Raw genomic sequence first — 27,129 nt, 5'->3', positions numbered from 1 at the left:
CGTTAAAGCAGTCATTAAATGCTAATGTGTAGCTGTTAGTAGGAAAATAATCCAAAGCAGCTGGTAACTGAGGCTTAAGAAAATCAGTTTTGCCCAGTTTGGCTTTACAAACTGGGAGCTGGGGCAATGGAAGAATACCAGTGATGTTCAAAGGCTGCTGAAGACTTCCATGCTGAGCAGTGGCAGAATAGAGAAAGAGCATCCCTCTACTCCTCTTCCTCTGTGGCTTGTACTTCCTCACTACTGAATACCGTTATAAGGGTGCTAAGGGGTGTGTTTGTCATGTCTTTAATTGGTAATGATTCAGAAGATTAAAACTTTCCATGCAAAAAACAGAGAGGTGGGACACAGCTCCAAAGCATGTAGGTAGGTAGAATTGAGAAAAGTGAATTTGAGGCTGCTTGGTGATCTAGGTACTTGGTCCTGCTACTTATCTTGTGCCAGCATTAGTATCAAATCGATCATTTCATCAGCTATACCAGCTTGCTGTTTTCTTTGTGGAGCTGATTTTCTGTTGGGCTTTTCAGGTGTTCTGAGTTATGGAGGAATCTAATGAGTGTTGGAGTTGTGGAACGTGCTGTTGGGAAGGAGAGGGACTGAAGGGTACAGGAACAGCTCCTCTCCCAGCAGTTGCTCAGTTGGCTTATGCCTGTCTTCAAAATGTAGACTGAAGGGTTTGGCCAGGGATTAAGAAAATATTAAACATCGAACAAAAAAGCAGGAGGCAGCGGATAGGTGTAGACAAGGAAGTGCCAGATGAGAGTGGTTCAAGGCTGCCTGCTCTCAGGTGCAAGTTTTAGGAAGAGTGTGGCAACTTTGCTCTTGAAGAAACTCTTGCCACGGTGAATGAGTACAAGAAAGAAGCAGTGGAAGCAAAAGGTTAGTTTTAGCTATGTAATAGTTAGAAATTAACTGATCCATTTTAAAAGTATAAAGTTTAGAAATGCGATGGTAAGTAGCTATCTTGTTGGAATGCTTAGATACCCACTGAGATGTGTTTGGTATGCCTACAGCGGGTAAGGCTGTGCAAGTACATATATTTTTTTAGTAAGTTTGCCATAAAATTATGCATAGAGGCAATGCAAGTCCAAATCTTAAAATCATGAAAATAACAACTATACCCCTTCCTCCAAGCCCAGAACCAAAATTAGCTCATCCTAGTGTTAGTCCTGTATTTTTCCACTATCTCACTATATTTAATGTCAGCTTTTTATTCAAATTTATGGCAGTCTCATGGTCCTTGCATATTAAAAATGATCCTAAGACACTTCTAGCGCTTTGGGTCTGAAATTCAGCAAGAACGAACAGGTCTTTTACCACTGGAGGACATTGCTCATTAGAGTAGTTGTTGTTGGAGGAAGGTTTATGGGTTGTTAATATGAAATTTAAGAGCCGTTGCTCTATGTAACATTACTGTCCACCTAATATTGAGCCATAATCACTCTGCGTTTTCAAACTCTAAAGAAAGAGCAAAAGTCTGAACCAGATATTTATTTAATATTATGGAACTGTTGTTCTAGATTTTGTCCTGTATTTCCAATGCCTCATCCCTTTTTAGCATCATCAGTTTGGCCTTTCTAGTTCTCCTTTTTCAAATATGGCAGTGTCACTTTCTGATCGTTTGTGAATGACCTCAGAGCACTCCACTGATGCAATGTACTTATTCTTAGTATTCATTCCTCAGTCAGTCAAAGTAGTGAATTTGGCAAGAAGTGTTTGTTGAGATGGTGATGTTCCTGTAAGTCTGACAACAGCTGTTGTTAAAATGTGGCTGTTTTCCTCTATTTAGTATGTGAACAAGTGGCACTCAACCCAATGCAGTTCATTATTCAGATCAATCTCACATTGCCTGTTGAAATTGGCAGTTAAGATGTGCTTTGATGACTTCTGCTCTCTGCTGCATAAGTTAAGTACTCACTAAAGGGAAGTACCATTCGTTGTGTCCTTTCAGATCAGGTTGACTGCTCTTCACCTCCTGTCAGAACTGTGTGAAGGAAATATGTCAGTGAAACAGGCGACTTTTTTGAACTTTGGTTTCATTTTGATGGTTGGACGCTGTGCTGCTTGCATGTCTTGCTCCTTGATAATGGTTCGTATTTGTAGAGCAACCTCCGTCAATATCTCATGGATGTGTCCTTGATTTATTTTGATGCTGTCATAAACAGTTTTTTTTTTTTTGACAGATTTATACAACAACAGCTTTTTGGGGGGTTCAGAATAGATCATCTTTGTCAGCTGAGAAATCCAGTAATAAGCCAGTAAGTTGGACTTCTTTTTAAAATGCCACTTTCTGGTAAACCAAACAAACAAAAAACTAATTTCAAAAGGAAATGCTGTCCCTTTGTTGTCCCTTCACAGCTGGACATATAAGTCGAGAGAGATAACGTATGGAGTAGGGAAGAAAATTCTGAAAAGTCTACCATCCATTAAATGAACCCTTTTCCATTCCAAGTCTTTGTCTGATAATTATTAGTCAATGCTGCTTTTCTTTACCTGAACTTAAAAGACCACAAGCTGAGGGCTGCCTCTGTAGTGGATCTTGTCATCTAGTGGCCATTGCTTCTGGATTTTACCATCTGCACGTGTTTGGCCATCAAAAATATTTGTTTGTATTTTTATGTGGTATGAATTCTTATCTGTATTTTACTACCCACCGACTGTGTATCTTCAGAGATGTTCAGTTTTTCCTGTTGTAGTTTTCGTACTATCATTTGCTTAGCTGAATAGTATGTAGAAAAGTTTGTAATTGCACTAAATCCAGGAAGCTGTCAGACTCAATTTCACCCAAGTTTGTAGAATTTTTTAAGCTCAGCATGGTTAGTGTTTCAATAGCTTCCAAAAAAAAGGTCTACAAGCTGCTGTTTCCCCCAACCCGTTTTTTCTTTGCTGGTACTACCTTGGCATCTAAAACTGCCTTGCTGTGACAAGCTTCTTTTTCGGTGTCAGAAGTGTCTAGTTATTTTTCTCTCTGCTCCCAGCTTCCAATAGAAATGTTCATATATAACATTTTAAAAGTGAGTACTGAATCTACTTACAGTGGAATTTACTTTTCTGTAATGTTTTTAATATTTAGGGAAGGAAGAGTTGGCCTGCAGTGCTCTTACCTGTTTATGCTTTTGTGTGGAAATAAAAATGTTTTAAAAGCAATTTAACTAAATATGCATAATGCATTTGTGATGACCCCTGGCAGCCAGAGCTTTGGGTCACGCCTATTTATTGCTTTGCTATATAGTGAGCACCCAAAGAAGATAATAAAGCTTTCAAGCTGAAAGCCATGTTTATTAGAATATAAATTAGAATAATTAATGCTTTGAACAGAGAAATCTTCAAGTGGTGTGAAAGAGAGACTAGGAGTAAAAGGGATTTACAAACAACTCTTTCCCTGTCAGCGGTCTTCTTGCAGGCAGGTTCTTTGCTTCCCAGCTTGGTTTCAGACTGGTGGCTTTCTGGGTACAACAGTTTCTCTGCTCTCTGCCCCACTGAGGTCATAATTGGTGAGTGAAGCATTGAAGGTGTAAATGCTCATTCAGAAGAATACCAGGTAGCTATTGCTAGTGTAGTGGCAGAGTGGCCGAGGTCTCTTGGGCTTGTCCAGTCTTATCCTGAGGTGCGCTGGATGGGGTGGTTGAGCTCAGGCACAGGCTTCCCAGAGAGCTCATACCAAGGAGCCCGGCTTGTGCTTCCCACAGAGAGTTTTCTATCCTCGCATCAGAAGTTAGCAGCCTGGGCATGATGCCGCCACCACTGCTGCCTTTACAGGTGCTGGACAAGGGCAGTGGAGGAGGACTTCAAAGGACCTGCAGATGCCCTGCTTGCTATTACCTTTGATCTGCATCCCTCCCCTCTTCGCTGCCACTTCCCAGCTCTAACCTGGCAGCGAAGGTTATTTCTCACTGGGAGCTACTGTCAGAAGAGGGAAACTGGCATCTTTGATGTTAGTAATTTGGTTTTATTTTGCACTTCCTTAGTTTTATAATGTATGCTTGAGCTCAGCCTCTCAGTAAATGCTTGCAGATAACCATCCTTTTCATTTAAAAGAAAGTTCTAAAGCTTCTGTAGAATGCACTCAGAAGGGGGCCTGTTTTAAAGCACTTAGCAGTGGAAGGCTGTAAAGGCTTCACAACATAACAGCCACAAGAAACTCCTTGGAAGAGGAGCACCCTGAGCCATGGTGTCATAAAGGCCACGGCTGAACTTGAAAGTTGTTTGTAGCAATTACACTTTCCATTGTGCTTTCCAAGACAGTAAAAGCAGATAACATTTTGAAGGCAGACTTTAGGAAACAAACACAAATTGTGAAAAGCTAAAATACACAAGGTCAATATGTCAAACACTTAGTGGAAAGAGAATCCCCCCCCCCCCGCTTTTTTTTTTGGAATGTTAAATTTGTTCCAAAATTGCATACTTTTGTCTCTTACTCACTCTTTAAAGGATACCATTCTTGAACTCTTTGCTCTTTTCTCCTATACATACCTTATTTCTTTCTGTGCTGCCTTTTATGCCTTGAAATCCTTATGTGAACTCCATACAGTAATACTTTCTTTTGCTTCAAGCCCTACCTCAGAAAGCATTGGAGTGGTAAGATATCTAAATTTTATTTTAAACAAATGTTTTTAAAAGAGAAAAAGCTATCAGTCTGTGAACCACTGGTATTCTGTCTGGTTGTGTGATCATGTTGTCTTCATACTTGACCTGTTCCATTTTGCCTTCATATTTGCTGTATGTATATTATATATGTGATTTTTGCCATTAATAGGAAGAGACTTTAGACTTTGTACTGACCTGACAAATGTGGGGTGTCAGGACTTGCCTGGGCTTTTCTGGCCTAAGCTAGTTTTAGCTTATTTTAAGATCTGCCTGCCTAGGCAAATACCTATTACCTCAAATTAGTGCTGGAGGTACTATGGGTGGGAAAGGTGCCTGGCAGCTATGGGTAGACCATCCACAATAAATAGCAGATTGCTCGTTAAGCTTTAATGGTCTTCCAATACACAGATCTGATTATATTTAGTCCTAATTTCACAAATACTTTGGATATTAAATGCTACATAAAGTTAATAGGATATAAAGACAGGATTAGTTCATTTTTAAGATGCATTTTCAAAAGCATTCAGAGACGAGTAAGACAGAAAGGCAAGGGTCTCAGCAGTGTGGTCTATCTAGACATTTTCCCACAATGAGTGCAGGAAACAAAAACTCTTTAGTACATGACAATCCAGTTCTTAGGGGAAAAAACAATGGCAAGACTACTCAGTCCTTAGTGGTATGGACCAAACCATATCAATTGGATGGAGAGAAGCTTTAGTTTCCCCTCAGCAGTTAGTACTACTTGGGGCCTTTGAAAATGAAAAATGAGTGGTGTTTTTTTTTTCTTTTTTTCTGAGTGCAAATTTGAGTATTTTCCTTCAAAGGCTCAAGCCTTTGCAGAATATTGCTCACCTCGATGTTTGATGTGTCCACATGGCAGTGGATTCCATCAGTTTAATTCCATTCTTACCTCTCACTTTTGAACCCAGACTAAGTTGCAATATAGCCTACTCACTGGGTAGTTTTATGGATTGGTGATTGAGTTTCTATCGCAATTGATTGGTATGAACCAAATCCTTATTATTATTATGTAGAACCCTGTTATATAGACAGAGAGTGGAGCTTGGCAAAAGTTTGTTTCAAGAGGATGGGGCAAGTGGGGAGGTAAAAAAAAAAAAAAAAAAAAAATCAGTAATTTAACAGTGGCCGTAAGCATATTTCTAATTGAAATGTGATACTCTTAAATCTCACATTTGCGATGCAGAGGATTTAGGGCTGTCACCAGCCCCAAGATTGTTTTGGAACAATCACAGAATGGCTCGGGTTGGAAGGGCGCTTAAAGGTCTTCTAGTTCCACCCCACCCCTGCCATGGGCAGGGACATCTCCCACCAGACCCGGTTGCTCAAAGCCCCATCCAGCTTGGCCTTGAGCACTTCCAGGGATGGGGCAGCCACAGCTTCTCTGTGCAGCCTGTACCAGTGCCTCACCACCCACTGAGTGAAGAATTTCTTCCTAACCTCTGAACAGTAAAAAGTCGCTCTTCATCTTTTCTAGAAGCCATCTTTAAGTACGGAAAGGCTGCAGTGAGGTCTATCTGGAGTCTTCTCTTCTACTGGCCTCATGTCCTGTGACAGTAGAATTTCCTCTGGATAGGTGGAAAGGGGACTGAGCTGGCAACCTAAAATAAAGCAGGATGTGAAAACAGACCACTTTCTCTCCCAGTTCTCTAGCTGTCTGACTTGGGTTTGTTAAAGACTACTGCAGCTCAATGCTTGCTCCAAAATCACCCTTGTGTAGATTAGGCCCAATTAAGGTACAGTCCTGAACCACTAAACTTCAGCTTCTCTGCTAGTTTGGTTTCCTTTGGAGAGAGTCAGCTCAACCCATGAGACTGACATTGCCCATCACGTACAATTTGTGTGAGTTTAAATAACCTTGGGATCTTTTGCCTCTGTTAGCCAATTATAGATTGCTTTTAATATATCTGAGTCATTTCAAGGAATAAATGTTTGTGTTTTCACCGCAGAGAAAGCTGCAATTTTTACTTAGTTATTTATTTTGATGAGGGAAGGGATCATTTGTCAATTAGGCTAATATAAAATGTATTGAAAACAATGAATGTTAATTTTACCACTACCCTCTTTAGTTGAATATAGTAGTATAAGTTGAGTTAATGCAGTAGAAGCTGGAGGAGCTAATTATCATCCTATATTTTATGGTAGCTATGAGACAGCTAAGTGCATTTTAAACCAAAATGAAGGCAGCTATCTAGAAATTCAGATGTTCTGTGTGAAGAGAGTTTGTCTGGCTACTGATATCAAAGGAGCATGTTTGTGTGGTTGGAATATCTCATGTAGGGAACAGAGACAGAACTTGAAAATGGAGAAGGAATATTTTATGCAACTTGAACATATGCAAGTAGTGTTCTTCCAAGGCAAATTTCTGAGACGTGATGAATGGAGGAGTTCTGATGCTGTGAGAGACGTAACGAACTCGGTTCACTTCATTTCTCCTACGTTTAAGGAAGCAGAATTTGATACATTCTTGTAAAGGAGTATTTTTGTACCAGAGCTCTGATTCAAACATCAGTCTCTGCTTCTGACTAATATAAACCACAAGACCCTTAATTTCAGATTTGAGTACACAGGAGTTATATATGTACATAGAATTAACTTTGGAGAAGCGAATTGCTTGCTCTTCTCAATGTTTTACTCTATGATAATTACTGTGGGATTTTCTTAAGTCCCATCTTGTCAGACTGGTACAACTCTACCTCCTCTTCAGTCATCCGAAGCTTTGCCGCTGTGACAGAAGTCACTGACAGCCTAGAAAGATGCTTGGCTGGTTCTTTTAAAACGCTTCAGTTATCTGGACCTGCTGATTTTTAAAACGTCAGACTTCAGAAGCTGCTAGCTAACATTTTCCTGATTTAATACAGCGTTTCATCACTTCCTCAGACATACTGCTTTGTCTCTGAAGTACAAAGCAGAAATATTTATTGAACACCTATCCATTATGAATTACAGTTAAACATAATGTTGCTAGCATATTTGAACAGAATGCTGTTGTCATTTGGGTTCATTTTACTCCTAAGTACTTATAAGCTCTTCTGTTTATAGCAGTGTGGTTGCTTTTTAAATTGAAAATAACCAGTAAATACTTCTAAAACATGCCTTCCAAATAAAAAGTGTTGTTTCTACATTATGGCTTGTGGAGGAGTAAGGAAAAGAACTTTTCAGAAGTTTAGAGGTAGGGCTTTGAAAGAGGAGGAGGCGGTTTGGCATGTAAAACTGAGACATCTGGAAGCATAAGAGGCAGAGGGTAAACATGTCTGTGGTTCATATTTGTTGTGCATCATCTTTCTTGGCATGGCTTGGAGTACAGTACAAATCAAAGCTGTTTGTGATTTTGTAGAAATAAATGGGGAGCAAACACTTTCTTCTCAAGATATATATTTGTTGTGTGATCATTTGATATCGTTACAATGAATTTATCCCCAACCCATCATTTTTAGTTCCTCTGCACAAAAAACGGCCTGGTCAATGCTCACCTGCACTGGTTTCAGGACCAGATCTCAAATAAGCACGTTATGCTGTCAGTCTTTTAAGACTGTCCCCCCGCAGTTCTGGGATGCAGTATTTTGCAGGATGATTAGATACATGTCAATGTGTTCTTATTTTTTTTCCTTCCAGTTCCCCTGACAAGCATAGCATTATTTCATTAAGAACATGTCATAAGGACTATCAGTGCTTCTAAGAACTCAGGCTGTAAGATGCATGATTTCTGAGTTGGCAGATGGCTTACATGTTAGATTTGCACTGGCTATATTATGTAGCTGAGAAAGTGCTGCAATACAGAGAATATTAATAATAAACCTTGTCTAATAATTAGATTAGTGGTTCTGAAGTTAGGGTTTAGATTTGTACAGGGTTCATTTACACTTGTGATACTTTCTACACTGTTGAAGGACATATTCAATACTGTCACGTTTTCATAATTTCTAATAAGCAGTGATTGATACAGCCTGGGTACCAAACTGAACATAGGATTGTGAATTACGTGCGTTTATGATTTTTCCCCCCTTTATAACTAAGGTGCTGTAGCTGGTGCTGATGCAGTAAACCAATGATTGTGAATTTTGTTACATTTCTCATTTATAACTCCCTTTCCCAGCCCTTTGTTAACATGACCTTATTTGCTCTGAATTGGAACAAACAAGCAATAAATGATTTTAGTATCTTTGGTCATGCAATCTCACCTTTTCTCTAAACTTTGCATAAAATGTTTATAAAAACATGATATATCTCATGTAGATTCTTTTGGGGCTTGTGTGCAGTAAAATGTGAGGTGAAAAGGTGTTAGCACATTTTCATTCATCAGCTAGCCAGTACAGTGCGGTGATGGCAGTGGGACCTTAATTGCACTGAAATAGTTGCTTTCTTTGGGCCTGGGTCAAACTTGTGATTGCAGAATTGTAACACTGGGTCACATAATGAACGATGTAAACTGTTGCAGATGGTTGTGGTTTCTAGCAGACTTTATTAGTATGAATGGTGCATTCTCAAAACAAGACAGTATGTATGTCTTGGTTGCAGGGTGTTTCATGCTCACTGAATATGGAAAGTCATGCCCACTGTGCCAGATGCATAAGGTTACTGAAAGATGGTATTGCAAACATTAGCTGTTTAGCCTCGCTCCGGGCTTTAGGAGTATCTACATATTTGAAATGTTTGAAGCTGAGTTTCTGAATGCATCTGCAGTAATTTAATTAAATATTTCAGCATGGAACTACTTTATTAAGCCCTTGAGCACAGGCTTAAAATTAGGTATTTGCTGGATTAAAGTCATTAGTGGAAAATAAGACTAATTTTTTCACTAAATAATGGTGACATAATTAAAATATTATATGCTATATATATTAATATACATATATAAAAATATGATTGGACTACAAAGTTGAGAAGGTTTTTTAAAACTAGAATTTCTTTAGCTACTCAATATTCAAGGCCTTCATTGTAACAAAGACATCAGAGCTTATTTTGAACTGAGTTCTTCTGGCAGCCCAGTATCCTTCTTTTCTACAGAGCTTTATTTTTAACTAGCCATTCAAAAGGTAAAATCACCCTGTAACAGTTAATGCTTATCTGTGCTAATGGATCCTTAATAAAATGCCAGTACCTTGACCTTACAAACAAACAAAATAGTTTGATTTACTCAATGACAATGTATAAAACAGTCAATGTCCTTTGATTTTCCTCTCTCTTCTTAAAGTATCTTGTCACCCACTGCAGCCTTCAGAAATGTGCCCTGGCCACTAGTGTTGTAAGACATTGAGGGATGACAGTTACACTGCTACATCCTGTCGCTTGTGCCTTCAGTTCACTGCCAAAGGCATTTCACGTTGCGGTATGGGTAAGTCTGAAAGCTGAGTTATATTTTTGTCTGTGAACAAATTAAAGTTATTTGACTCTTTTGGATTGTTTCTTCTGAATATGCAGATCCAGGTGATAAGGGGATGCAATGAAACCTACATTTGTTTTGAAAAGTTTCATAACATCTTTGTTCATAACGTCTTTGGAGAAATGTTCTTTAAGGCTTAATTTTGCAATGTTTTGCAATATTTTTAATTTTAAGCACAGGAGATAATCAAGTGATTTCTTCAACAGCAGAAACGAAAGTCCCTTGGGGTTGTGCCATTCCTAAATGCTTTCCAAACTTGTATTTTCCACAGTTGGTGGTTTTGAAACCTCGAGACTTTCAAATTAGCTTTTAATGAGCTATAGGTACTAAAAGACCGAACTCTTAATTCAGAGGCTCTCCCAGGATGCTGTACTGAATGACATGACCTTCTGCACTGCAGAAGCGACAATTCTGACACCATGGGATTTGCTGGTTGTTTTTTAAGTATATTGAGATTATTCTAAAATTAAATAGCTGAAAAAGGTTGTCTCATATAAGTCAAAAGATAGATGTCCACCATCATTAACTGTTTCATTCCCTCATTCATTCATGCTTTGGATGTATGCATATTTGTATATATTCATGTACAACAAATATAAAAAAAGTGGGAAACAAAAATTCCAGCTTGCCTTCTGAGATGGATTTTTTCATGTTTATCTTAAAAAAACAAACAGCAACAAATCAAAACAACAAAGCAACATGGTGCTTCCTGTGCGCGCACACAAAAACCAAAAAATGCCAACCATGTGATTCTCTGAGAGTATTATTTTTACAGCTTCTCTATAGCTGTGTACTGTCCTACATGGGTCCCGATTACCTTGCTATTTTCAGTGTGAGTGATGCAAATCAAAGGCCACATCTTAGCTCTGAAGGTTGTGTTATGATGCTGTTACAATGTTAAAGCAGTAATTTATCACTGTTGTGTGTTCTCTGCATTACAAAGAAAGTAATTTCACTTTTGAATTGTATTAATTGATTGTTTACATTCTTTGCATGCTTCTTGGCCATTTCAGCTTATTGTATGGAGAGCAGAGCCTGAGTAGCTAAATTTCAGGTTATTCTGCTTAGGAAATACAGCCAACAAGTAGTGTTGTCTTTGGCTAACAGCTTTCTACCACTTGATCTGTGTTTTTACTTTTTTTTTTTTTTTTTTTTTCTGAGACCTATCATCACACTGTTTAAAAAAAAGGCAAAACAGAAAAAAACCTTCAACACCTATTGTGAAGTTCATATTTGAGCTCTCTAGGGGAAGAAATATTACGCGTATCCTATGTTTTCACACCTTCCTGTGTTTCTCCATCACAGTCCCACTGAAGTAAATGATTCAAGTTTTCCCATTAGGATTATACAATTTTTGCACCAACATATGCTTACGTTTAAATTAGCAAGTTGCATTTTTTTGTTTCAGCAATGAAAATATTTATCTTCATTCTTTAAGAAGTTGAGTGGATGGCTCCTTTCAAGGAAAGCTTGTGAATGTTATTTGGTTCCTAAAGAACTGATTTCCATTCAGGCTTCATCAATGCTGTCTTCTAAATTATTACAATGGGCAATTTTATGAACTTGGTATAATATATTTCTATTCATTGCATTTATATAGTAGTTTGTTAGAAAACCTGGTGTTTACAGGGAGAGACAAGTATGACTTTCACAGTTTGTTCTGCAATCATTGAGTTGCAAGAGCTTTGTTTCAGGGTGATTTCAGGGTGGTGATATTGCCAGTAACCGTTGGATGAAAAGACAAAATAGGAAGTTGCAGAGTGATAAATCTGGCAGTTGGTTTATTTATCTGTAAACAAAATGAATTTCAGCCAAACATGGTATTACCTTGCAGCAGCCTGCCTTCCTTTTCATACCTTGTGCATACTAATTATTTTATCTGGACATTTAGTTATTCTAGTTATTGCAGATATATCAGTGAGTGATGATTAGATATGGCTCAGTAGCTCTAAAAAGATTTAAGCAGTTGCTTAATTCCAGAAAAAGAGGCAAAATAAAATGTTTGGACATACTGCGATATGTGTGATAAACATGTATTATTAGCTCTATGTAATCCATTCTGGATGTCCTTTCAAGATACTGTGATGTGTGAGGATAGTTTACACAAGGTGAAATAGGGCATAAGTATGCAAGAGAGCTCCTGATTGGTATTTCTTTGGTTACTCTTAGCTTAATTTTCATAGGCTGCGTGTGCAAGGGGTTAATGTTCAGGAACTATGTTCTGTGAACTCTCACTCTGGATTGTTGTACACCTCTGTCTGCTTATTACTCTCCTTATAGGTATAAGTAAACTAACTTGGATATATTTCAGATAGTCCTCTGTTTTAGTTTGTACTTTTAGGTGTCTTCAAAAATACTTCTTTTGTTTACCAATTGAGTAACAGTGTGAGGACTGTGACAGCAGTTGGATTAATTCCCTGATCCTGACCTACTGTGCTACATGGAGGTAGGCTTCCATGCTGCCTTGGCCTTGGTTTGGGTAAGGAGAAAGTACTTAGAAGGCACTTTTAAGATTACCACTAGTGCAAAGTTTCTCAATAGGGTATTATAATGCCCAGTGTTCAACAGTGTGTCATCTTCTCTGGGCCATTCACAAAAGGTGAAATGATAGCGTGTGTACAAATAGGTGTAAGAAATAACCAAAGTGCTAAAGAGGATTTAGAGTTCAAATGAAACTTCTGTAAATGGCAAATTTAGCACTCAGAAAAAATGGGTGCAAATCATGTGGGTTATATGGTACCTGGTAGATTACTCTTTCTTTTTTCATTCTTTCAAATGCGAGCTTACAATTAGGAGGCAAGGGTGAAGAAAAATCACCATATGCCATGGACCAGAGAGCACACAGAAATTCTTTGCAGCGAATTAAGCAGGTAGAAACTAAGGATGGCCTTTAGTTTGTGCTGAGGATTAATCCTGCTGGTTGGATAGCAGTGAGGAAACCTGAACTTTGTATATTTGCTTTCATGAGAGAGTTTTGCATCAGTTTGTTTACAGGACGTTTTTAGGCTCCGCTGATTGATGTTGCAGTAAGGTAGAACTGATATGAGGGCTAGATTGAGTCTGAAGGTGCAATTACATGTAGCTGTTGTAATAACTAAGTCATTAAGGCTGAGGCCAAAATACATGTTCATATAAAGATGAGATAAAAGCCTTCTGAATATACAGCTGCATCAGTGACACCTCTGTTTTAATCCATATGATGTGTCCTTAACATGAAATCCTATTTTTCGCATAATAACAATACTGTGGTTGCCAGTGATTGGTATTATAAAATGTGCAGATAAATGCCGTTATTATGGAAATCCTATTAGCAAGTCCCTATGTACTGTGCATATAGCACAGATTTATTAACATACTCTTCTGTAGTTACTTTCTTGAAAACTGTTCTATGTCCTATGAAATATTGTGCAATAATGCCATTAATAAACGTATCTAATTGCAGTGTATAACTGTGAAAGCCTGAATGGCTTGAAATAGTTTTGAAGAGAAGCGGGATTATTTCAGTGGGATGTATTGAACAGCATATATTGTATGTCCCTAATTTTTTGTACTACTGTACTTTGAGAGAGAACATTAAGTATATAGTCAGGCAGTTAATGAAAAGAGCAAGTCTTTTTATAAAGAGCCGTCAGTAGATGGCAATGTGACTATTTTATACAGACTTTTTATCCCATATAAAGGTGAAGACTTGTAATCATCTGCGTTTGCTGCTTAAATTACTATAATTTTTTTAAAAAGCTCTAAGAGCCCTTTAAAACTATACTTTAAATAATTGATAGTTACAAATGGAAATCTTAGCCCAGAATCTCCAAAAGTGATCAAAGTTGTTTTAATTTTCTAATGGTCAGGGCTGAATAAAAATAATGTCGCCTAAGGTGCCATCAGTAAACAGGAGATTACTGTGCTTATGCCTCATGTTGCTACAGATTCTGTAAACCCATGTTTTATTGATAACTAGACACTTTGGCCATAACTCATCCAAAAGTGTGGTGCTTATAATGAGCACCAGAAGGAATAACAAAAATAAACATGTTCTTGTGCTGTCAACAATACATCCAGTGTAAGGCTTACCAGCGTTTCTTTTTTCCTCTCTTCCCTCTTAGTGAATCCAACTGGGGAGAAATAAAGTTTTGGAACATAAAGTTCATCATCTGGCATTAGATTAGATATTACTGTCATATCAAGTATGAACAACTACAACACACATGTGTGTGTTTGGTTGTTAGTTGCTGCGGCTGTTAATATTTTATCTTAGAGCAGTATGGAGACACATAATATGTTAGGTGCATGGCAAATGCCTTTGAAAAAATGTGGTAATGTATTCCCATTTAGACCCATTGGTTTTAAATGATGGCATAGATTTAAAAAGCCCAAGTTGCTCTGAAGCATTGGGCCCATACGGGTATTTATAAAACACCTCAGAAGGTTGATGTCCACTTATTGAAAATCTTTTATAAATCTGTCTGCAAATACCTAAGTCATGTATAGAAAACTTCACCTTTGGTCACTGCCTTCAGTAGGACTTGATTTCGGAACAATCCCTCTTCATTACAAAGTTCTTATTTATAAACCATACTGTGGTGCGGGGCAGCAGCCCGTCTCTGTTCACAGCATGCACATCCCTGAGCCAAGAGGCTGTTTGTTGAATGTAATCAGTCTGTAATGGGTCTCTACCACTCTGTGCCTGCATTCTCAAGCATATGTTGGAGGCTTAGAAAGATGCAGAATTAATTATATCTGCTATGCCCATTCAAATACGTTGCTGTAATGGCTCTGGTGAATGCCTAGGTCCCTCAGGAAGTTACAAATAAACCTGGCTACCAAGCTGTCCGTATTTTCTGTTAGGTTATCTAAGCCTATATGTAAATGAGACCTCTGTTTTCACTCGAATTACCTCTACTGTACTTGTGCTGCTCTAAATACTATTCCCTGTGTCTCACGCCCAGCTTGACCTCTGCTTTTGAAATGCGAAGAGGTGGAACTGCTCACGGTTGGTACCTGGGCCTGGCCACCAGCTGCACTGGTGGTGGCAATTCTCCAAGAGCTGAAGAGGGCTACTTAGGGAGTGGGGTGAGAGAGGGAGAGACCACAGAGCTCAAGAAAGATGCATGCTTGTGTGATACAGACCATTACCAGTCTATATAGGTTGGTGCTGTATGCAGACAGTTGCGAGGAGTCCTTAAAATTTCTTCTAAGCTGCTGGTACCACGGATATGACCAGCGGTGGCATGGGGGAACCTGCCTGCCCTGAGGTGCCTCTGCTACTGGCTACTCCAGGGAGAAGCTTACCAGGAGCAAGTTACTCCATGGAGCAACTACCGAGAACCAAGTGTTTTTGCATTTTGAAAGCGAGCAGTTCTGACTGCTGTTCAACTGGAAATTGAACTGTCCTTTGATCTCTTAAAGGAATTTATCCTTTCATTGTGTGCTGAACCCTGTGAACTGTTGTTTTCAGCACCTTGCTTCTGTTAGCTAGGCTTTAGTGGTTTGCTTCTGGGGGAGGAGAAACTGCTTACATTTATCAGGCGTTTGAGTGTCCCGCATTCATTTGCAGTGAATGTATCCTCTTTTCCTAAATACAGCAGCAATGAATAATAATGGACAGTTTTCTTAGTTCAGACTTTTAATTTCCTTTCAATCCTGCACCCAAGGAAGTCTGTTTCTGATCTCAAGGCCAGGCCTACAGCTGTTTTTCTGGCTTCCTGGTGGTTTTCAGCCTACATGTACCAACACATCAACCTCCTGTCAATACAGGACCCTACGTTTTCGATCAATCCCCTGGGCCTTCCCACATGGCTTTCTGTTGTTTCAGCTGTTTTACTCTAATAAAGAACTTAGTTCCTCTGAACAAAGGGCTGCTAGCGTGCACTTCAGCTTGCAGAGCCTGTGATTTCCCATGGATCGGGGGCACACTTGCTGACAACCATTAACACCTTACACCACAACAATGCTCTGCAGCAGCGAGGGGCATGGAAACCCACCGATCAGATTTCAGAGTCCTTCTGTGGTGAAAGCATCTGCTGTGGTGCCTGCCCAACTTCCCTCTTCTGGCTGGCTGTGCAAGGGGTAGCCTTAAAGGACCTCTGAGTGGCTAAAAGGTTATTTGTTCAGGGCTTTTTTTTCGTGCTGCATGTTAGGTAAATATCATATCTAAATGATTGCATTCAATCCTTAGTTTGCCCAAATGGCTGTAATGTGGACGGAGAGATGCTTCTGACTTTCTGTAAATAGGCTTGAAAATCTAAAATCTTCTTTCCTACTTGCATGCGTGCATGCGTGTGTATAAATGTTTTCTTAACCAGAACACCCCTGACTGTGTTCTTAAGTCTGTGTCTAAAGAATGGTTGTCTGACAAAGTCACTTAAAATGAGAAATTTTGTCCTACAGAATGATATCTACTTCTGATCATTCTTAAATGTAGATATTAGAAAGAGCTATGCATTATCAGCCATTAGAAGGCAAACACTGCTTGCTGATTAAATCACAGAAAATATTCCAATGCTATACCAGTGTTTTCATACATTCATATAGAAAGGAAATAGATTGTTTCTTGCTGTGCTTAACAAAATGGATGTTAAAATATGACAATTCATTAGACCCCGTTATATTTCATCATATTCAGTCATGCCAGCTATTTTATTTTGCTATGAATATCCCTACTGTAACATTAAAAAAAGGGACCAAATGACCCTTCTTTCTTACCAGTCTCCTCAGAGCAATCATTGAGAGATTCATGAGAAAGATGAAATTTAGCAGAATTATATATAATTTGGATTTTCTGAATGGTTGAACTTGAACTCCTCCTAGATTGTTAGGAGCTGAAGGCTGTGTCTTTTATGTCATTCCACTGCTAATTTTTCATAGGTATGTAATAGAATTTTCGATTTAACCTGTATGCTTACTGTCACAAAGCATTAATTCTTATCCATACTTTTGGAAAGCCAGTGGTATATAAAAGAAAAAAAAAAAAAGAAAAACTTTTGCTTGGAACTTGCCCTGATCATTCACTGGAGTTGGGTAAAACCTAAGTGTATTTTTGTTCTTATTTGTGTAGGAATTCCATCTGTACCTTTACCCTGAGAATTACTATTTCTGTTATCAATCTCTGTCTTAGGCTCAGTACATTGCAGTCATTAAATGGTCATAGTATGCTCATGGAAAAATTCAAAGTGTGGGAAATATTGTCTTAATGTAGCTCTTTGACTGTTGGTTTTGAGCTGATAAATATTGACCTTTACTCTTCCTGGAAGACAGTCCCACATTGCTAAGTCCTTATTTTAGGTATTTTCTTTTCTCAGTTGGGAAGACATAATATCACAACTAAACAAACAAATAAAAGTGGTTGGATTTTCCGTTATAAGAATTTTACTTTCTGTTTGAGATGGTTTACTTTTCAGAGGCAGGTGTAAAATGCTTTATTGTGGATGGTTTTTCTGAGGGCCTTCATTGAGGAGAAATGGGCATTACTTTGAGTGGTATGCATGATCATTTCGACAGGCGGAAAGTAGCTGACCAAGTGTAAAGTTTGACTGTCTAAAAGCTTAATTTAAATCAATAAAATCTTATTTTAATCCTGTAACCTGCTTTTGGGAAGATTTTCAATATTAGACTCAAATTAGTAATAATATATTACTATGTGGACCCAAACTGAATATTTTTGTATCTCTACTTTTCAGCATTCATGGTAATTTTTCTGTTCTTGACCCTCTGTTATGTTTACAATACTTCTGACTGTCTTGAGGTGTTCACCTGATGATTGATTGTGAGACCAATACACCCTCAGTTTCTGCTGAATAGGACTGAGTTTTTTTCTGCATGAAAACCAGGTTAGGCAGAGAAGTGGGGTTGCTGATGTTTGCTAGTGCAGCCTCACCAGGGACTCAAAAAATGCTGGATTGTACATTCAGATCTGGGAATGTTTTATTTTTGTAATGTGGAGGTAGGCAACAGAGATCGAGTACGCAAAGCCACTTGCATTCATTAATGGTTGCAGGACAGATCCCAGGTTTGTTTCACTCTTAAGCAACAGAAAAAATGTAAACATCTCAATAAAAGGAAGAATGGGTTCATTATGGGGCCGTAATACTATAAAGAATAAACCCATCTTGGATATTAAAAAACACTTTATAATGAGACAGCTCCAAGCTTTTGAATATCACTTATGCCGACAAAATAACTCCTTTGCTTTGCGTCTGTTATGTAGAGTTTTAAAAAATTGGATGCTTTTGACGTATTTAATTCAATATTCTCATTAATTCCTCGCACTGAATGTTTTAATGCCAATCATGCAGAAAATATTTAAATATGACAAGTTCTTTTTAATTATCATAAAATTGTATTACAATAAAAGCAAAATGCTTGGTTAAAAAATTCAAACAACATAAACAAATTCATAGTTATACAAACAAACACTGTAAAAATTGCATGCAGAAAAAGGTGAGAATAACAAAAAGGCTTTCGTTAGGAAACCACACTACTTTACTCTCATGTTTCACCTGGAAGATTAGAGATGTGCCTTTTCCAGAAAATGTCTGATTTTTATTTTGTCACAGGAAGGAATCAAATGATTCCCATTAATTTCAATATGCATTTTAGTTGTTTGAAGTGGAGGGGTTTTTGTTGCTTTTAAACTAAAGATTTCAGTATTATCCAGCGTTTGGAGCTGGGGAGTGAGAGAGATGCAAATAGAAGGAAAGAAATATACTGCAAAACCATATGCAAATATTAATTCATTTTCTTTGATCTTATATGAAAAATATTGCAGACTTCTGAGGGCTAGAAATGTCACAGATAAAATCAGCATCCTTTCTAATGGTGAACACTGCTTTCATCACTTTCTTGATTTACCAGTACTCTGACTTAGGGTCTTCCAGTTCTGAGACTTGATTTCATAATTTACGTATTTAGTCCAACAGGCGTTAGATCTTGCCACTTCTTCAGTTCCTGTTTAGTCTTTAGATCTATCCCTTAATGGGAAGAGAAGAGAGAGACAACATCTAAAGATGTGCTTAGAAGAAGAGTGGGAAAGCTTCACTTTTTATTATCAACTTGCCTACCGTCAAGAGCTATTTCTCTAAATCAGACTAAAGAGTAAATAGATCATACAGATGTCTTGTTACTTTTGTTGTCTTAGAGGAGCCTGGAATATTTTCCGTACTGATATAATTTCAAAGGATGGAGCTGGATGTTCTCCAAAGTGGCAATTCTCAAACTACAATCTCTAGAGGGTTGCTGTGTCTTTCCACTGGGATTGTCCTAATATTGTTCTGGCTCCTTTCATCCTGTTTATTATAGCATTACAGGTAGCTGACAGATTCGCCAGATTCTCCCATACTATCCCAAGAAGTAGCATTTGCAGGTACATATTGATGTTTTATGCCAAGGAGTGTGAATGGAAGATGAGTCACTGAATAAAAAGGTGACTTTTCAGAAAGTGTTACTATTTCTCAAAGGAAATTGTCCAACCGTTTTTATGAAAAAATGTTTAATTGGAATTCACCAACTTGTGAAAATCAAAACAGGAAAAGGACTCAGTTTCAAGAAAAAAATCTGCCTGGATGGCATGACTTCAACATTTCATTCTGAAAATATGGCTGATTTCCTGCTGATTTTTCATTCAAACTCCTTGGATTACTAACCCCCAACCAATTAAGGACATTTTCCCACAGTTCCATCTTGTGAGAACTTCTAAAATGTTTCAGATCCAAACTTCCCTCCCTACCCCAAAACAAACAAACCCTGCCACTAAAATACCAAATTTCACTGTGGTATCAAATCAGTTTTCCATGCACGTCTTTGCACTTATACCTGAACAGGAAATTTTTGTGAGTATGAGAGCATAAGAATGGACATGCAGCTAATGTGTCAGTGACTTGGCCACGTCAGAGATACAGAAACCTTAACTGCAAATTCTGCTTGTGCCTAGTGCATTATTATAGTAGTATAAGAACTGCTTTGTTGATTTTGACCAGAAATTTCACCTTGAATTTTTTATCAGTGACACCTTTGTAGGAAAAATTATATTTTGCTGTAAGTAGTAGTGTTTTTTTTTTTCCAATTTTACAGGATAAAATCAATTAATAAGAAAATTTGTGTTCTTATGTTAAAATGAAAGGCATGTCAGTGCTATCAGAGAGCAGCAGAAGCAGGGCTGACTGCATTGGAAGCTGAGATGGAGTTAAGGATGACCCCTGCACATGCAGGGAGGGCAGTAGCCACAGGTTGGTCTCCTGGGACCCCATTAGGGCAGGTGACCAAGACAGGATTCCCCAGCAGCTCAGGGAGCACCCAACAAGGTGAGGTGATGGGTCAGGTCCAGCGTCAGTGTGGGAAGCCCAGCCAGGATTGAGAGGGGATGAGGGCAGGGGGGGTGAGGGTCCCAGATAGAGCTGGGCAGGCTCACTAGAGCCTCTTAGTGCCCTGAAGACCTTGAAAGCTGTGTGAAGAGTACGGTTTTAAACAACCCCCCCGATGTGCCTGGTCTGTCCTTTTCTGTCAGGAAACTGCAGCTTTACTCAAATATTTAAAGCAAGAAAGAGATACTTTGAAAAATGTGCATTATGTGAACCAGTAATCTAAAGCAATGTTATCATCTAAGATGTTTCTCCTAAATGAGGCTGACGGGGCTGCAGGAAGCAGCGAGCAGAGTATAGTGGATGTATGACTGCCTGTACAAGCCTCTGCATGATATTCATCACAAATTCATTCAACGTGTGAGCCGGTCTTCTGCTGCGCTACTGATGCATGTTTTCCTTTACAGGCTTTTTTCTGCCCAAAGATATGCCATTGCTGTTCGAAAAGTCTTTTTGAATGTCACAGCAGCCTACTTCCAGTTCAGATCATATGTAACCTAATGTAGCAGAGGGCATGGATTTTAATGGCAAATAATTTAGATGATAGGAAGATAACAAAAGCAGTAAAACAAATGCAGTAACAATACTGAGCAGTCAAGTTTCTGTTACAAGATTTGTTATGTTGCTCTCAACAACAGCTGTAAAATTAGAAATTTTACATTTTAAAGAGGCAGAAGTCAATTTTGCTGTGTTTGGTTCCCAACTGATCTAACAGAGCTAGCAGGGAAACATCTGTAACACTCTGTCCAGAATAGACAAAAATATGGGGAGGCCTGCTCTAAAGCTGACTGTATTAGTTTGCTTGTCAAGACGCATCACATCAGTTGGGCAGAGCTGAGCAAACAAAATGAGTGTGCTTTCATGAAGTGCATCTTTCTATTATGCATATTGTTATATAGATATATGACTTGATGATTTCTGTCTAGCGCATTGTAAAGCAATATGCATTTTTCTCCTCCGAATGGTTGTGTTGTAGCATCCCTGTAAGAGGGAGTATCATGCTGTGTGTAGTTGTAAAGAAGCCTTGATGCCTAAACTCAGAGGGCTTAATCTGCTAGTAATGTTGATTTAAAAGGGTAATATAAATGCTTAGTGGCCACAGGTTTGTGGGGATTTTGTTTTTCAAGAATGCAGTTTATCTTCCCAAACTCCCAGGAAATGCATTTTTTTTTCTGGTCCTCCATTACTTCAGTGGAAAAAAAAAGGAGACCTTTTTTGTGACGATAGTTTAGGACTTCTGTGTATGTGTTTTTTTTCAACCTGAAATTGAGCTTTTGAAATAAAATACATTTAAATAAGGCTGTTGTGCTTAAAAACTTAATGGAGGTCATGGCTGGATTTGGTATGAATTGCATAAACGAAATCAAATGATGGTATTAGATCCTTTTACCATCCTACTTCACAATGGAAAATGTAAGATACAATAGTGACTGGAAAAATGGAAAAATTCTTCTGTCACTTCTATTTAGACTCCTGCAGTCAAACAGCCCTCTGTATGTTCCTCTGGAGTTATCTAGTTTGCTTTTTTAACACAAACTAAGGCCTTTCAATGATCAGAAAATTTATCAGATCACCAGTAATGGTGTTCCTTGAAGACTTTCTATTTTGAGCAGTTTTGGGTAATTTGAATAATTCTTATATCATTGTACTTCCAAATTTCTCATTTTAATTTCTTACATGAGTTCGTGTCGAGCTTGATGAGCTGGGTCACATGGTATTGTGATGCCTCCCTAATACAAAAGTTTTAAATTTAAATATGAAAATAATTTAAATATGAAAATAATTGATAAATAACTGATGCTCGTTTATGGATGAAGAAAAAATTGTGTTTAAAATTTCAACATTTGGGAAATATTCTTAAAAGCTGTAAAATTTCTGCAACTACGTTGGTATTAACATTAAATCCTTGGGAATATCAATTATCAATCAATCCTTGGGAATATCAATTAATCTTTTCAAATTAGGTCTTATTGTTTTAATTAATAATTAAAATTATTGTTTTAATTAATGAAAATGCAATTTCTGAATCAGATTGCTTTTATCTATTTATTACTTTCATTTATATTATTTTTATATATATATATATATATTTTTATATATATTTTTATATTATTTATTTTTCACATCCCTCTCAGGGGGTGTGCAGCTCCTTTATTTGTAATCCATTTTTGCTTTCTCAGAAGGGACCTCCCAAACTTCAGGTATGCATCCTGTCTTCTAAGTATTAGTTGAACTAAACTTGACACTTCAGCTGTTGGCTCATCACAGATTTGGTTTCCCATTCAAAAGTAATCTATAGCACTAAAATAAAAGATTTCATTTATCTGTTAAGGTGCATGCTTGAGATCTGAATTTGTGCATCTGTGCTGGGGAGTTTGAATTAAGACAGCTCATGTGAGCTAGGGTATGTGAGAGGAACCCTGCTCATGTTTCTGTGGGAACTGATTGATGTTTATATGAGGAACAGGTGGAGTTTTAGATTTAATGTAATGGCTAAAGCAAGAATAATCTTTTCCAATGATTAGTACTTTTTTTCTTTCTGCTTGAGGAACAAGCAAAAAGCAGGGGCTAATTGTGATGCTGTTACAGTCTGAAGGGAGCCCACTTGCATGCTCTTCATTCCAAGGCTACTTCAGTAGTTACATGGATAAATTTTAACCTGCTGGATGGCAGACTGGCTAGTTTTCCTAAAAAAAGTAGTGGATTGTAGTTGAAAAATGTTTCTTCGAGGAGGAAAAAAATAACTTTTTTTTTTGGTCTGGTTGTGTGCTAAGAGCTGTTCATCTGGATAATAGAGATGCGTGAAAATGGAAAACGTTGGGGGCCAAATCCTGTTCACTGCATTCATCCTCTGAATTGTGCTGCTAATGGCACTGAGTACAATAAGAAGGCAACCTATTGGTGTTCACTAGTATTTTTGAGACTCTTGAATTAATGTCATGCAAAACCAAAACCTGTCCCATCATTTCCATTAAACATCACAGGACAGTGAACTTTCTGTGGCAGCTTTGTCTGAGAAAGCCCAGATTGTTAATGGCACTAAGAAAAACACTTCCACGCTGCCCCCTCCCCCCCCTCCCCCCATTCCCATTTTAAAGACATTGTAAAATATTCATTAGCAATATCTTTTTTTTTTTTTAATGGAATGGAGTGTGTATTCAGTATTAGTCATCAATTTCAGATGCCGTGTAAAACCTGCACAGAAAAAGACATGCTGCTCAGTTATTTCAGCTGTGAATTGCCTTATGCTAAGATTTTAAATCATACCCTTTTGTCACTTTAATGCAAAGTGGATTTTTTTGTATTAAGAAATGTAGACAAAGATGTGATTTAGGATGAATCCTGTCAAGGTGTAATTCCATGTTAAATTTTTTGAGAACTTGGCTGAAGACCAATGTTAATGTGAGAAATATTGAGAGAAGGAAGCTTCATGTCAGTAATACAGGCTTTGTGAGTTCTCTCAGCCTCCAGAAGTGCACTTCTTTGTCAGTTCTCCCACAACTAAGGCGTTGCTGTCAGGTTGTAACCACTTAAACACCTCTCCACTTCAGAATTTCTGTATACCACAGTCTTATTTTCTCAAGAAAGTCGCAGAAATAGATTTTTAGCCTGGAGGAATAGAAGTTGTCTGACTATCAAAGGAATCCTCCTCTAAGAGGAGAAACCATCAGAAAGTATAGCAGTTTGAATATAAAGCTGTACAAACCTTCAAACTCTAAGGATGAAGGAGTGTCAAATAGTTGGTAGTTTTTCTTTCTTTCCCCCAGTTTTGATAGAAGGATCCTCTGGTGATCAAATGTAGAGAGATGACAGGAGGTAATTTATATGGGATCATATTCACTATGTAAATGATTGCAATGAAAAAAGGAAAGCTCATTTCTCCTGTGTGCTTGCATGTACAGCAGTTACTCATCACATAATACTTATGGATGGATTCTGGGATTCTGACAGCGCATTAGGTACTGAGGTAAAAGCACAAGGGAAATGAATGAAAGAAATAGCGTGCCTCTAAGATATTGGTGCAGCCAAAGTATAACAGATTTGTCACTCGAGATAAAACAGTGTAATTCAAATGCATCATATGTAGAAGGCTCCACCAAGACAAAAAAAAAAAAAAAAAAGGGGGGGGGGGCCCTCTCTTCCTCCTTCACTCCCCTTTCCTTGGGGGGCGGGGGGGGGGAAGGGCATAGTTGATTTAAATGAATAATGTGAGGTTGGTCATTGTGGGTGTGCCGGGCACCTTCTGTGATTAAATTTCACTGGGGCTGAGGCTGCTCTACTGGATTAGCTCTGAAGCTTGAAGTTTCATGCTGTTGCTTTGAAAAAGGCAAACCAGCATGATTTCATTGTGGAAGGGGCACAAAATATTCTGTTGAAACTGTTTTCTTTATTAGAATTATTTTCTGTGTGAGAAATACGTGCTCTTTACAGAAAGTTCTGACTTCTTAGCAAAAAAAATGAAATGCCTGAAAACAAACTTTCAGCTTTCAGCAGCAAGCTAGAAACCTTTGATTTGAAAATGCTGCTGTGCTGGTTCACAAGTGTTGTGTTCTACTAAAGAGCCTGGTTTTCAGAAGCAGTTGTAATTGAATTCTAGCTCTCGTGAGGATAAATTTATAACCTGTCTAGGGGATTTTTAAGTGCGCTACTTCAGTATGTTGAAACATAGTGAAAATTTGCGGGATGGGGGTGGGCGGGGGGAATGGGGGTGGAGTAAGACTCTCATGTTTCGACAACTTTTAATTATGGTACAGTAATTTATGGGCATGCATATGCGGTATAATCAACCCTTATTTTAGAATATACAGAGACTTGATTTTTTTTTTCACTTGAATTACACTCAACTGTCTTCCTTCTCTCATACTGTTAGAGCAGTGCTTGATGTATAAGGGACAGGTTGTCAGCAGATGAACTCCTTTTCATCATCACAAATAACTATAGACATGAAATATTACTCAATTTTCTTGAGCCAGGAAGGGAGCTTTATTTTAAGGGAAGGCTTTAAAAAAATTGTTTCAACATTTCAATCTTCTGTCAGAATATACCGTGCTGTTACATATCTTAACTCCCGTGCTTTTGGATAACCTTCTGGTAGGTTGAAATTTAGCATGCGCCCTCCTTACAATCATTTATTTTAGATGAGATGCACTTAGTACCTCATTACAAGGTACCAAGGCATTGTGAGGCTTCATGGCTTTGCCTAAATGGCTAAGAGGAAACACCTGGGGTTGTTGCAGGCTATAGGAGAGCCCATGAGCCCCCAACCCATGTTGGGTGCACACACGTTGCTTATGTGGAATGGTCCCCAAATGTTCTCACTCTGCTGCTGTGGCCAGGAATTGCCTGGGAGAGAAATACCTGAGAAGGGCAGAAACTGTGTTGAGATCCTGCTACAGTTTAATAGTGTTTGGCACCTGGAAATATTACCAGCACTTGTAAAATTTGCTAGGATAGAAATAAACGCTGTTCCTGACAATACCATAATGCAAGTAAAATCTGCCAGTGTGTTTGCAAAAGCAAAAATTTTAACCCTGGCATCCTGCTCAATTGCCACCTTAGGTAATCGAACAGTATCCTGCAGCCCCAGCTGGATGGGTAATTTGATTGTTATCTCAGTTGAGTTAGAGTAAATCGAGACTAACTGTAGTGAAATAAACAGTTACAGCTGTGTGAAGTCCATGTAGATGAAGGGCAATCAGGACTACCCACTTTTAGGGCTGGGCAAAAAGTGTGCATCTTTTTTGTTGTCCTTCATTGGTACAAAGTGTTTCAAAACTTTGCCAAAAGTTCTCTAAGGTTGAGTGTAAATTTTAGGACCTACTGGTATTGAAGCTTAAAAAGTAAAAAGGAGAAAATATTTACCAGGTGTCATTCATTTCCCAAAAGGCTTTGCTAAAGCCTACCATGGAACATTTTTTTTAGCAGCTTTGCAGGCTTGTCAAAGGTATTTTGAGGCTGAGGTTGATTATGAACAGTGAATGGAGAATCTATGATTAATTACAGAGAATGTGTTTCTTCTTTAGATTATACCTTCATGTACACATGGACATTTTTGTAATAGAGCTGAGCTAGATGTGTAGATTTTGGTGAGGATTTTTGGCATTAGTACACTTTACAGGCCATAAACAATGACTCAGTTTCTCAGACAACACAGCAATGATAATGGTGGGACACATTTATAGTCATCTACTTCTTTGTTTCATTTACTGTCTGCTACTTAAATTGTGTTTTGCATTCCCCTGTTGCTGGAAGTTTGAGATGGAGAGTAAGACAAATGTACGAATACAGTTCTTGACTTATTAATGTCTACTGTGACTCCTCTGACTTAAACTATCAGAGCAAAGGTTTTACTTTCATTCTGAATTAGTCATCTACTTGAACTGTCCAAAAGTGTCATCCTACCCCTTTGAAATAGGATCTGTGCATTAATGCATTAACATGCTTGGCTACTTCTTACCTTACATTTGCTTGTCACATTAATATTTTGTCCAGGTCTTTAAAGAAGTACAAATATGCAAATCACAGTGTGCATGATTGAAGACTCATTGCTTGTACTTCACTTGAAACAATGCTGGTAGGTTGCAGCAGCCTTAATTTATAATAAGGGAAAAATAAATTCAAAATGAAAATATATTGTTGTTGTTTTTTTTCTAGGTGATTTTGTTTTTCATGTTAGTGGATATGATTACAAGAAGAAAAGAGGCAATCATCTCCATAGCAGAGCAGCATTAACAGCTCTGCCAGGATGGTTGCCCACAGGTGCACTCTGAGTGACTGATGGCAGAAAAC

At 38.1% G+C, this 27,129-nt stretch overlaps 1 long non-coding RNA gene across 2 annotated transcripts in view; it reads left to right on the top strand.

Annotated features, from left to right (window-relative positions):
• LOC121070107 overlaps positions 1 to 26,881 on the top strand; it is a 142,968-nt gene extending 116,087 nt beyond the window's left edge. Inside the window, exon 4 of one of the 2 annotated variants that reach the window (XR_005819896.1) lies at positions 26,833 to 26,881. This is a non-coding gene — a long non-coding RNA (uncharacterized LOC121070107). Of the gene's footprint in view, positions 1 to 9,799; positions 9,898 to 26,832 lie in introns of those variants that run through there. The other variant, XR_005819895.1, reaches the window with a different exon arrangement.
• Positions 26,882 to 27,129: the final 248 nt, after the last annotated feature.

The sequence above is a fragment of the Cygnus olor genome, chromosome 4 (assembly GCF_009769625.2).
Source record: "Cygnus olor isolate bCygOlo1 chromosome 4, bCygOlo1.pri.v2, whole genome shotgun sequence".
Classification (NCBI taxonomy): domain Eukaryota; kingdom Metazoa; phylum Chordata; class Aves; order Anseriformes; family Anatidae; genus Cygnus; species Cygnus olor.
The sequence above is the reverse complement of the archived record's forward strand: the minus strand, read 5'-3'. Positions and strand labels throughout refer to the sequence as shown.